Source organism: Salmo salar, chromosome ssa19 (assembly GCF_905237065.1).
Source record: "Salmo salar chromosome ssa19, Ssal_v3.1, whole genome shotgun sequence".
NCBI lineage: Eukaryota > Metazoa > Chordata > Actinopteri > Salmoniformes > Salmonidae > Salmo > Salmo salar.
Genome location: NC_059460.1, coordinates 81,526,605 through 81,541,301, shown reverse-complemented (window position 1 = coordinate 81,541,301; position 14,697 = coordinate 81,526,605). Strand labels below are relative to the sequence as shown.

The 14,697-nt window shown below is 43.0% G+C and overlaps 1 pseudogene; it reads right to left on the bottom strand.

The window, feature by feature from the left end:
• The window catches only part of LOC106579704 (uncharacterized protein C8orf34 homolog), a 168,437-nt pseudogene that overhangs the window by 81,761 nt on the left and 71,979 nt on the right, over nt 1–14,697 (bottom strand).

Genomic DNA, 14,697 nt, shown 5'->3' with positions numbered 1-14,697 from the left:
AAAAACAAACCCGATGTTGATAAACTCCCATATATATTGGGTGAAATACCACAGTGTGCCATCACAGCAGCAATATTTGTGACCTGTTGCCACAAGAAAAGGGCAACCAGTGAAGAACAAACACCATTGTAAATACCTCCAATATTTATATGTCTATTTATCTACCTCTACTACTCGTACTACAACTAGTTGCACATTGCTAAAATACTGTACACAGCTGATAATATACCATATACCAAATGTCTTTATCTTTTTGAAACCTTTTTAGTGCTTTTGGTTTTTATTTACTGTTAAATTCTAATACTCTTTAGTTGATGCTGTTACATTTGTTTATTTCACTTGTTTACCAATAAAGCCCCTTTGAATTGAATTTTGAAAGAGAGAGAGAGAGAATCATAGACAGAGAGAAAGAGGAAGAGAGAAAGAGGAAGAGAGAGAAAGAGAGAGAGAACGATAGACAGAAAGAGGAATAGAGGAAGAGAGAGAGAGAGAGAACGATAGACAGAAAGAGGAATAGAGGAAGAGAGAGAGAGAGAGAGAGGTAAAGAGAGAGAGAGAGAGAGGGGGGGGTAAAGAGAGAGAGGTAAAGAGAAGAAGAGAGCGAGGTAAAGAGAGGTAGAGAGAGAGAGTTAAGAGAGAGAGAGAGGAAGGGAGAGAGAGGTAAAGAGAGAGAGAGAGAGAGAGAGGGTAAGAGAGAGAGGTAAAGAGGAGAGAGAGAGAGAGAGAGAGAGGAAGAGAGAGAGAGGTAAAGAGAGAGAGAGAGAGGGGGGGGTAAAGAGAGAGAGGTAAAGAGAAGAAGAGAGCGAGGTAAAGAGAGGTAGAGAGAGAGAGGTAAAGAGAGAGAGAGGAAGAGAGAGAGAGGTAAAGAGAGAGAGAGAGAGAGACAGAGAGAGAGGGCTCCCTGTAGAGGAAAGGCTGTGTAACCACTGCACAACAGCAGAACCTGAGACGGAGCTGCATTTCCTGACAAAATGTCAAAAATATAAAACTATTAGAGAGTGTCATTTTCCCAAATTTGAGGATAGGCTACCCGTCCTGTTGGGGGAGGACGCAGAGAGCTGTGTGTTGGCAGCGCACTACATTGCTGCCTGCCATAAGTTGATGGACAGTGTCTGACAGACCAATAAACCAGCACATGTCCTCTACTGTATGCTTATTGTTATTGTTGAATGTATGGTTATTTTGACCCTTGGTTATTGTTGTTACTGTTGTCCCGTTGACAATTTTGATTCTCATTTTTATTATTTTTATATTGTAAATATCCAAAATAAGCTTTGGCAATATGTACATTGTTATGTCATGCCAATAAAGCGAATTTAATTGAATTGAATTGAATTGAGAGGTAGAGACAGAGAGAGAGAGAGAGAGAGAGAGAGAGAGAGGTAGAGAGGTAGAGAGAGCGAGAGAGAGGTAGAGAGAGAGAGAGGTAGAGAGAGAGAGGTAGAGAGAGAGAGAGAGAGAGAGGAGGAGAGAGAGGTAGAGAGTGTGTGTGTGTGACTATCTAGTTACATGTATTATCCATGTTGTATTTTCCATGTCAGCCGTAGTGAGGAAGCTCAATGACCCTCAGTAAAAATAGTCATTAATGTCACTGATGTGTTTTGACATTGGTATCTGTGAATCAGGGAATCTGTATTGGGTCTGATTTGTTTTTGTACTTGTTAGTATTATTGAACAGGAAGGAAGAAGACAGACCCAGCAGCTCCATGACGTCGTCCTCGTCCTCCATCTCTTCCTCAGTGAGTGAGGGGGCGGAGTCAAAGGAATCTTGGGACAACATGGCCGCCAGGAGCCTCTTGTGGGTGGCTGCTGCTGCTGCTTCAACCCTTTACTCTTCCCACTGCAGACACAGGAAGGGGAGTTGTTACAACAGGAAGGGGAGTGGTTACAACAGGAAGGGGAGTGGTTACAACAGGAAGGGGAGTGGTTCAAACAGTAAGGGGAGTGGTTTAAACATGAAGGGGAGTGGTTACAACAGGAAGGGGAGTGGTTACAACAGGAAGGGGAGTGGTTAAAACAGGAAGGGGAGTGGTTAAAACAGGAAGGGGAGTGGTTCAAACAGTAAGGGGAGTGGTTACAACAGGAAGGGGAGTGGTTACAACAGGAAGGGGAGTGGTTACAGCAGGAAGTGGAGTGGTTAACAGGAAGGGGAGTGGTTACAACAGGAAGGGGAGTGGTTCAAACAGGGAGGGTAGGGTTAAACTACGAAGGGGATGAGTTAGAGGGGACCTAGGTTAGGTTAGACGTTGGATAGGATATTATAACCACAGCCAAGAGTTTTTCCTGGTACGTTTAGATGTCCAGGACAAAGGGTGGCAGGTTGCCTAGCGGGTAGAGCTTTCCGTCAGTCAGTAACGGTTGATCGTTTTGAATCCCAGAGCTGACAAGGTGAAAAAACGGTTATTATTATTATCATTGTCAGTGTGTCTCTGTCCTAGCCAGCTCCTTAGTCATGCCAAACATATTGGCTACAGGTGAAACAGACTGGCACCAAAGCTGACAGAGAGAGTGAGAAAGACAGAGACAGAGACTACTAGACAATTGAAAACCTGTATGCAGGCTATGGGAGAACTGGGACATTTTCAGCTTCCAGGAATTGTGTACAGATCCTTGTGACATGGGGCCGTGTATTATCATACTGAAACTTGAGGTGATGGATGCGGATGAATGGCACGACAATGGGCCTCAGGATCTCATCACTGTATCTCTGTGCATTCAAATTATCATCGATAAATGCAATTGCGTTCGTTGTCTGTAGCTTATTCCTGCCCCATACCATAACCCCACCACCACCATGGGGCACCTCTGTTCACAACGTTGACATCAGCAAACCACTCACTCACTCACTCAACGCCTTACACGCTGTCTGCCATAGAAACCGTAATTCATCCAACTGAAGGTGAGCATTTGCCCACTGAAGTCGGTTACGACGCCAAACTGCAGTCAGGTCAAGACCCTGGTGAGGACGACGAGCACGCAGATGAGCTTCCCTGATGTGGTGATCCTTGGTGGACATTCCTGAGATTTTCTTCGACATTGTGTTGTTGTGACAAAACGGCACATTTTAGAGTGGCTTTTTATTGTCCCCAGCACAAGGCGCACCTGTGTAATGATCATACTGTTGTAAATCAGCTACTTGATATGCCACACCTGTCAGGTGGATGGATTATCTTGGGTAAAGGAGAAATGCTCACGAACAGGGATGTAAACACATTGGTGAACAACATTTTAGAGAAAGAAGCTTTTTTGTGCGTATGGAACATTTCTGGGATCTTTTATTTCAGCTCATGAAACATAGAACCAACACTTTACATGTTGCGTTTTATATTTCTGTTCAATGTATATTATTATATATTATTGTATTATACGGTGCCTTTGGAAAGTATTTAGACCCCTTGACTTGTTACGTTACAACCTCACTATAAAATTGATTAAATCGTTTTTTTCCCCTCATTAATCTAAACACAATACCCCTTAATGACAAATCAAAAAATGTTTTTTTTTTATTTGTGCTAATTTATAAAATAAAAAAAACTGAAATATCACATGTACATAAGTATTCAGACTCTTTACTCAGTACTTTGTTGAAACACCTTTGGCAGCGATTACAGCCTCGAGTCGTCTTGGGTATGACGCTACAAGCTTGGCACACCTGTATTTGGGGAGTTTCTCCCATTCTTCTCTGCAGATCCTCTCAAGCTCTGTCAGGTTGGATTGGGAGCGTCGCTGCACAGCTATTTTCAGGTCTCTCCAGAGATGTTTGATCGGGTTCAAGTCCGGGCTCTGGCTGGGCCACTCAAGGACATTCAGAGACTTGTCCTGAAGCCACTCCTGTGTTGTCTTGTCTGTGTGCTTAGGGTTGTTGTCCTGCTGGAAGGTGAACCTTCGCCCCAGTCTGAGGTCCTGAGCGCTCTGGAACAGGTTTTCATCAAGGATCTCTCTGTAGTTTGTTCCGTTCATCTTTGCCTCGATCGTGACTAGTCTCCCAGTCCCTGCCGCTGAAAAACATCCTCACAGCATGATTCTGCCACCACCATACTTCACTGTAGGGATGGTGCCAGGTTTCCTCCAAACATGACGCTTGGCATTCATCAGAGGCCTAATTGGTGGAGTGCTGCAGAGATGGTTGTCCTTGTGGATGGTTATCCTATCTCCACAGAGGGACTCTAGAGCTCTGTCAGAGTGACCATCAGGTTCTTGGTCACCTCCCTGACCATGGCCCTTCTCCCCAGATGGCTCAGTTTGCCGGGTGGCCAATTCTAGAAAGAGTCTTGGTGGTTGTGAACTTCTGCAATTTAGAAATGATGGAGGCCACTGTGTTCTTGGGGACCTTCAATGCTGCAGAAATGTTTTGGTACACTCCCCAGATCTGTGCCTTGACATGATCATGTCTCGGGAACTCTAAGGACAATTCAACCTCATGTCTTGGTTTTTGCTCTGACATGCCCTGTCAACTGTGGGACCTTATATAGACAGGTGTGTGCCTTTCCAAATCATGTCCAAACAATTTTACCACAGGTGGACTCCATTCAAGTTGTAGAAACATCTCAAGAATGACCAAGGGAAACAGGATGCACCTGAGCTCAATTTCAAGTCTCATAGTAAAGGGTTTGAATACTTACGTAAATAAAGTATTTCTGTTTCTAATTTTTCATACATTTGCAAAAAAAAAATCTAAAAACTTGTTTTCACGATCTCATTATGGGGTATTGTGATGTCATTATGGGGTATTGTGATGTCATTATGGGGTATTGTATGTAGATTGATGAGAATAGTTTTTTTTTGTTAACTCCATTTTAGAATAAGGATGTAAACGTAATAAAATATTTGATAAAGTGAAGCTGTAACTGAACTAAATAGTTCCCAAGGTACTGAACAACAATATAAATACAACATGCAAAGTATTGGTCTCATGTTTCATCATCTGAAATAAAACACCCCAGAAATGTTCCATCTTAATTGGCACATATAAGTTCAGTATATATTATAATTATAATATAATTATATTATAATATATTCCCGATATATTCTAATACATCCCACACACATCTTTCCCCAATCTGGTACCCCAAACAACAGGATGTCCCCACTAATCAAACGATAGAGTAACCTAATGAGGTTTAAAAAAGCTGTGTGTGTGTGTGTGTGTGTGTGTGTGTGTGTGTGTGTGTGTGTGTGATTTATGATTTAATATCTGATCCTCTCTAATTAGCTACATCCCCAAATGGTCACCTAACACGGAGCGCACACACACACACACACACACACACACACACACACACACACACACACACACACACACACACACACACACACACACACACACACACAAACACCGCCTCCTCACAATCCCACAGTTAATATCACCACGGCAACATCTGGAAGCGGGCCTTGGAGAGAGAGGAGGGGGACCTGTGCAGTTTTACAAAAACATTCATTTAGATTAGATTGGATTACTTTAATAGTAGTGGGGTGATATAACACCAGAAGACAGGTATCCCCTTACATAGACCGACTTTGTCAGCCTGAGTGCCAGTCGGTTTGTGCCATCATGCCAACTCATTGTCACTAACCGTCATGACGAACAGTCTGGCTTTCTAAACGTTTGGCTTCAAGAAGGAGAGCAACGGAGATGGAAAGAGCACAAACAGATCTGGGACCAGGCTAGCAATAACTTGGGAATGTAAAAAGCGTCTGGAGCCTAGCTAAATGAGGTTAGCTGTAGTAGTCAGTGGTAAATTGGGTACAGCGTCATTCAAAACAGAAGTTTGATCCTGGTTGTGAAATAGGATTAAAGCTGCTGATTCCAAGGGGTATTCCTGAGGCTACTGGAATGACGACAAACAAGTCTGCGTCCCAATCGTCACCCCAATCCCTTTATAATGCACTACCTTTGACCAGAGCCCATGACCAGAGCCCTATGGGTAGTGCACTATATAGGGACTAGGGTGCCTTTCAGGACAAAGACAAAGTCACCCCTCTCTATTCCAGCTAGAGCATAAATCAATCACACACACACACACACACACACACACACACACACACACACACACACACACACACACACACACACACACACACACACACACACACACACACTCCTCCCCTCTCCTCCACACACACACACATACACCCTTCCCTTTCTCTCCTACCTTCCGGCAGGGCTGCAATCAGCGCTCCCCCAAGCCTCAGTCTTGGTTCTGGGGACTGGGGGTTGGAGCATCTCTGCTGCCAGTGGGTCGGGGTCTTCCTCCTCCCTGCCCACCCACTCCCCCACCACCCTGGGCTGCAGCACTGAGTTATACCCCCCCAGATTCTGGACGGAGGGGGAGAAAGGGAGAGAAAGAGAGAGATTGTCATATGGACATTACATTCAAAATGTTTGACGATGATACTTCCTTGCCAGATATTAAATATAGACGCTATCAAAACCAAGAGGGAGGTATCATGAGACATCATGAGAATGACTGAAGTGCAATACAACCCAAACATCAATACAACCCAATCATCAATACAACCCAAACATCAATACAACCCAAACATCAATACAACCCAATACAACCCAAACATCAATACAACCCAAACATCAATACAACCCAATACAACCCAAACATCAATACAACCCAATACAACCCAAACATCAATACAACCCAATACAACCCAAACATCAATACAACCCAAACATCAATACAACCCAAACATCAATACAACCCAAACATCAATACAACCCAAACATCAATACAACCCAATACAACCCAAACATCAATACAACCCAATACAACCCAAACATCAATACAACCCAAACATCAATACAACCCAAACATCAATACAACCCAATACAACCCAAACATCAATACAACCCAATACAACCCAATACAACCCAATTATCAATACAACCCAATACAACCCAAACATCAATACAACCCAATACAACCCAATACAACCCAATTATCAATACAACCCAATACAACCCAAACATCAATACAACCCAAACATCAATACAACCCAAACATCAATACAACCCAATACAACCCAAACATCAATACAACCCAATACAACCCAAACATCAATACAACCCAATACAACCTAATCATCAATACAACCCAAACATCAATACAACCCAATACAACCCAATACAACCCAATTATCAATACAACCCAATACAACCCAAACATCAATACAACCCAATACAACCCAATACAACCCAATTATCAATACAACCCAATACAACCCAAACATCAATACAACCCAAACATCAATACAACCCAAACATCAATACAACCCAAACATCAATACAACCCAATACAACCCAAACATCAATACAACCCAAACATCAATACAACCCAAACATCAATACAACCCAAACATCAATACAACCCAAACATCAATACAACCCAAACATCAATACAACCCAATACAACCCAAACATCAATACAACCCAATACAACCCAATCATCAATACAACCCAAACATCAATACAACCCAATACAACCCAAACATCAATACAACCCAATACAACCCAAACATCAATACAACCCAAACATCAATACAACCCAATACAACCCAAACATCAATACAACCCAAACATCAATACAACCCAAACATCAATACAACCCAAACATCAATACAACCCAAACATCAATACAACCCAAACATCAATACAACCCAATACAACCCAAACATCAATACAACCCAATACAACCCAAACATCAATACAACCCAAACATCAATACAACCCAAACATCAATACAACCCAAACATCAATACAACCCAAACATCAATACAACCCAATACAACCCAAACATCAATACAACGCAATACAACCCAAACATCAATACAACCCAATACAACCCAATACAACCCAATTATCAATACAACCCAATACAACCCAAACATCAATACGACCCAATCATCAATACAACCCAAACATCAATACAACCCAATACAACCCAATACAACCCAATTATCAATACAACCCAATACAACCCAAACATCAATACAACCCAATACAACCCAATACAACCCAATTATCAATACAACCCAATACAACCCAAACATCAATACAACCCAAACATCAATACAACCCAAACATCAATACAACCCAAACATCAATACAACCCAATACAACCCAAACATCAATACAACCCAATACAACCCAAACATCAATACAACCCAATACAACCCAATCATCAATACAACCCAAACATCAATACAACCCAATACAACCCAATTATCAATACAACCCAATACAACCCAAACATCAATACAACCCAATACAACCCAATACAACCCAATTATCAATACAACCCAATACAACCCAAACATCAATACAACCCAAACATCAATACAACCCAAACATCAATACAACCCAAACATCAATACAACCCAATACAACCCAAACATCAATACAACCCAAACATCAATACAACCCAAACATCAATACAACCCAATACAACCCAAACATCAATACAACCCAAACATCAATACAACCCAAGCATCAATACAACCCAAACATCAATACAACCCAAACATCAATACAACCCAAACATCAATACAACCCAAACATCAATACAACCCAATACAACCCAAACATCAATACAACCCAAACATCAATACAACCCAATACAACCCAATTATCAATACAACCCAATACAACCCAATACAACCCAAACATCAATACAACCCAATACAACCCAAACATCAATACAACCCAAACATCAATACAACTCAATACAACCCAATACAACCCAAACATCAATACAACCCAAACATCAATACAACCCAAACATCAATACAACCCAAACATCAATACAACCCAATACAACCCAAACATCAATACAACCCAATACAACCCAATACAACCCAAACATCAATACAACCCAATACAACCCAAACATCAATACAACCCAAACATCAATACAACCCAAACATCAATACAACCCAAACATCAATACAACCCAATACAACCCAAACATCAATACAACCCAAACATCAATACAACCCAAACATCAATACAACCCAATACAACCCAAACATCAATACAACCCAAACATCAATACAACCCAATACAACCCAAACATCAATACAACCCAAACATCAATACAACCCAAACATCAATACAACCCAATACAACCCAAACATCAATACAACCCAATACAACCCAAACATCAATACAACCCAATACAACCCAAACATCAATACAACCCAATCATCAATACAACCCAAACATCAATACAACCCAAACATCAATACAACCAAAACCTCAATGCAACCCAAACCTCAACGCAATAAAAACAATCCCTCTGTCTAGCTGCAGGCATACAGGCAAACACAAAACTATCCACCTGGAGGACTCACCATCGAAAACACAACTGCAATATCTCTGCCTGAGTCCCAAATGGATCCCTATTCACTATAGAGTGCACTACATTTGTCAACCGAAATAACCAAAAATAACCAAAATACCTTCATAAGCTTTTCACAAATTTGTCTTGCCCACTATTTTAGGGCTCTCCGAAGAGACAAGGTGCTGTTCAAATCAAACCAAATACATTTGTATTTGTCACATTCTCCAAATACAACAAGTGTATTTGGTTAAGGGCTTGTAAAGTAAGCATTTGGTTAAGGGCTTGTAAAGTAAGCATTTCACAGGTAAAGTACCTGTGAAATGCTTACTTTACAAGCCCTTAACCAACAGTGCAGTTCAAGAAGAGTTAAGAAAATATTTACCAAATAAAATAAAAGTAAAAACTTTTTAAAGTAACACAATAAAATAACAATAACGAGGCTGTATACAGGAGGTACCGGTACCGAGTCAATGTGCGGGGGTACAGGTTAGTCTAAATAATTTATACATGTAGGTAGGGGTAAAGTGATAATAAACAGTGAGTAGCAGCAGTGTAAAAACAAAGTGGGGGGAGGTCAATGCAAATAGTCCGGGTGTCCATTTGATTAACTGTTCAGCAGTTTTATGGCTTCGAGGTAGAAGCTGTTAAGAAGCCTATTGGTCCTAGACTTTGGTGCTCCGGTACCGCTTGCCCTGCGATAGCAGAAAGAACAGTCTATGACTTGGGTGACTGGAGTCTTTGACAATTTTATGGGCCTTCCTCTGACACCGCCTAGTATATAGGTCCTGGATGTCAGGAAGCTTGGCCCCAGTGATCAAATCAAATGTTATTTGTCTCCCTACAAACTGAGTTCTCTCATTATTGTGTTGAGGTAGAACCAGGGCCAGACAGTGTATAAAAAGATTTTTCTGCTGTGAATCACATCTACACCCGACCAGCCGTACTACAGAAAGAGGAGCTTATTGAAGTTTCACGGTCCCATGAGATTGTTGCATGTCATTATTTTCAGACACACACAGACACACACATATTCCCGTGGGAATCAAACCCTCAACCCTAGCGTTGAAAGCACCATGCTCTACCAACTGAGCTACACACAAAAACCAACAAACAATCATTTTCATGTTGTACATTAAAAAGAAACATGACTGCAGTTGTAAGTAGTTACCTGATCAAGTTCATCAGAAACAGCGATACCTGTGAAGAGCAGAAAAGGGAATCAGCGGGAGGTAAAATGCCACAGAACTTTCAAGCACAAAACTGTAGTCTGTATTTACAAAGGTTCAGGAGTTGGTATAGGTATTAGTACTACGGTTCAGGAGTTGGTATAGGTATTAGTACTAAGGTTCAGGAGTTGGTATAGGTATTAGTACTAAGGTTCAGGAGGTAGTATAGGTATTAGTACTACGGTTCAGGAGGTAGTATAGTTATTAGTACTACGGTTCAGGAGGTAGTATAGGTATTAGTACTACGGTTCAGGAATTGGTATAGGTATTAGTACTACGGTTCAGGAGGTGGTATAGGTATTAGTACTACGGTTCAGGAGTTAGTATAGGTATTAGTACTACAGTTCAGGAGTTGGTATAGGTATTAGTACTAAGGTTCAGGAGTTGGTATAGGTATTAGTACTAAGGTTCAGGAGTTGGTATAGGTATTAGTACTAAGGTTCCTGAGGTGGTATAGGTATTAGTACTAAGGTTCAGGAGGTAGTATAGGTATTAGTACTACGGTTCAGGAGGTAGTATAGGTATTATCTCCATCACTATGGGAGAGGTTCTGTAGAGCCTTGGGTTTAGGAATTAGGGTACATTATTAGTCTTTACGGTTTCGTACTATGGATTAGGCTACTGTATTAGAGTTGAGGGTTTAGGGTACAGCATTAGTGTTTAGGGTACAGTACTAGATTTTAGTTACTGTACTCACTACGTGACAGGTTCTCCAGAGCCTTGCCCAGCGTCTTGCTCTCCTGCAGGATGAGGTTGAGTTCATCAAAGTCACCGCTCTCCCTCCGTTCCCACCACGGGTGCTCTATAGATCGCGGTACTGAAACACAACCACAACCATAGGACAGCGTCACCTATGCATCACCTATATGCCACCTATACACCACCTATACACCACCTAAACACCACCTATACACCACCTATACACCACCTATACACCACCTATACACCACCTATACACCACCTATACACCACCTATACACCACCTATACATCACCTATACGCCACCTATACGCCACCTATACGCCACCTATACGCCACTTATACACCACCTATACGCCACCTATACACCACCTATACACCACCTATACACCCCTATACGCCACCTATACACCACCTATACACCACCTATACACCACCTATACACCACCCATACACCATGTGGACACCACCTATACAGCACCTATATGCCACCTATACACCACCTATACACCACCTGTACACCACCTATACACCACCTATACACCACCTGTACACCACCTATACACCACCTATACACCACCTATACACCACCCATACACCATGTGGACACCACCTATACACCACCTGTACACCACCTATACACCACCTATACACCCCCTATACACCACCTATACACCACCTATACACCACCTATACACCACCTATACACCACCTATACACCACACCACCTATACACCACACCACCTATACACCACCTATACACCACCTATACACCACCTATACACCACCTATACACCACCTATACACCACCTATACACCACACCACCTATACACCACCTATACACCACCTATACACCACCTATACACCACCTATACGCCACCTATACACCACCTATACACCCCCTATACGCCACCTATACACCACCTATACACCACCTATACACCACCTATACACCACCCATACACCATGTGGACACCACCTATACAGCACCTATATGCCACCTATACACCACCTATACACCACCTGTACACCACCTATACACCACCTATACACCACCTGTACACCACCTATACACCACCTATACACCACCTATACACCACCCATACACCATGTGGACACCACCTATACACCACCTGTACACCACCTATACACCACCTATACACCCCTATACACCACCTATACACCACCTATACACCACCTATACACCACCTATACACCACCTATACACCACACCACCTATACACCACACCACCTATACACCACCTATACACCACCTATACACCACCTATACACCACACCACCTATACACCACCTATACACCACCTATACACCACACCACCTATACACCACCTATACACCACCTATACACCACCTATACACCACCTATACACCACCTATACACCACACCACCTATACACCACCTATATACCACCTATACACCACCTATACATCACCTATACAGCACCTATACACCACCTATACATCACTTATACGCCACCTATACACCACCTATACGCCACCTATACACCACCTATACGCCACCTATACACCACCTATGCGCCACCTATACGCCACCTATACGCCACCTATACGCCACCTATACGCCACCTATACGCCACCTATACACCACCTATACGCCACCTATACACAACCTATACGCCACCTATACGCCACCTATACACCACCTATAAACCACACCACCTATACATCACCTATACACCACCTATACGCCACCTATACACCACCTATACGCCACCTATACACCACACCACCTATACAGCACCTATACACCACCTATACATCACCTATACACCACCTATACATCACCTATACAGCACCTATACAGCACCTATACATCACCTATACACCACCTATACACCACCTATACACCACCTATACACCACCTTTACACCACCTATACACCCCCCAATACACCACCTATACACCACCTAAACACCACATATACACCACCAATACACCACCCATACACCACCCATACACCACCCATACACCACCTAAACACCACATATACTCCACCCATACATCACCTATACACCACCCATACATCTTGTGGACACCCCTTCAAATTAGTGTATTTGGCTATTTCAGCCACACCCGTTGCTGACAGGTGTATAAAATCGAGCTCACGGCCATGCAATCTCCATAGACAAACATTGGCAGTAGAATGGCCTTACTGAAGACCTCAGTGACTTGCAACATGGCACCGTCATAGGATGCCACCTTTCCAACAAGTTAGTTCCTCAAATTTCTGCCCTACTAGAGCTGCCCCCGGTCAACTGTAAGTGCTGTTATTGTGAAGTGGAAACGTCAAGGAGCAACAACGGCTCACCCGTAAAGTGGTAGGTCCCGCAAGCTCACAGAACGGGACCGCAGAGCGCTGAAGTGCGTAAAAATCGTCTTTCCTCGCTTGCATATCTCACTACCGAGTTCCAAACTGCCTCTGGAAGCAACGTCACCAAAATAACTGTTAGTTGGGAGCTTCATGAAATGGGTTTCCATGACCGAGCAGCCGCACGCACACAAGCCTAATATCACCATGTGCAATGCCAAGCCTCAGCTGGAGTGGGGTAAAGCTCGCCGCCATTGGACTGTGGATCAGAGGAAACGTGTTCTCTGGAGTGATAAATCACGCTTCACCATCTGGCAGTCCAACGGATGAATCTGGGTTTGGTGGATGCCAGGAGAACGCTACTCTTAACGCTACAGCATACAAGGTCATTCTAGACCTTTCTGTGCTTCCAACTTTGTGGCAACAGTTTGGGGAAGGCCCTTTCCTGTTTCAGCATGACAATGCCCCCGTGCACAAAGCGAGGTCCATACAGAAATGGTTTGTCGAGATCAGTGTGGAAGAACTTGACTGACCTGCACAGAGACTTGACATCAACCCCATCGAACAGCTTTTAGATGAATTGTAACGCCAACTGTGAGCCAGGACAAATCGTCCAACATCCGTGCCGGACCTCACTAATGCTCGTGGCTGAATGGAAGCAAGTCCTCGCAGCAATGTTCCAACATCTAGTGGAAAGCCTTCCCAGAAGAGAGGAGGCTGTTATAGCAGCAATGTTCCAACATCTAGTGGAAAGCCTTCCCAGAAGAGAGGAGGCTGTTATAGCAGCAACGTTCCAACATCTAGAGGAAAGCCTTCCCAGAAGAGTGGAGTCTGTTATAGCAGCAATGTTCCAACATCTAGTGGAAAGCCTTCCCAGAAGAGTGGAGGCTGTTATAGCAGCAATGTTCCAACATCTAGAGGAAAGCCTTCCCAGAAGAGTGGAGGCTGTTATAACAGCAATGTTCCAACATCTAGTGGAAAGCCTTCCCAGAAGAGTGGAGGCTGTTATAGCAGCAATGTTCCAACATCTAGTGGAAAGCCTTCCCAGAAGAGTGGAGGCTGTTATAGCAGCAA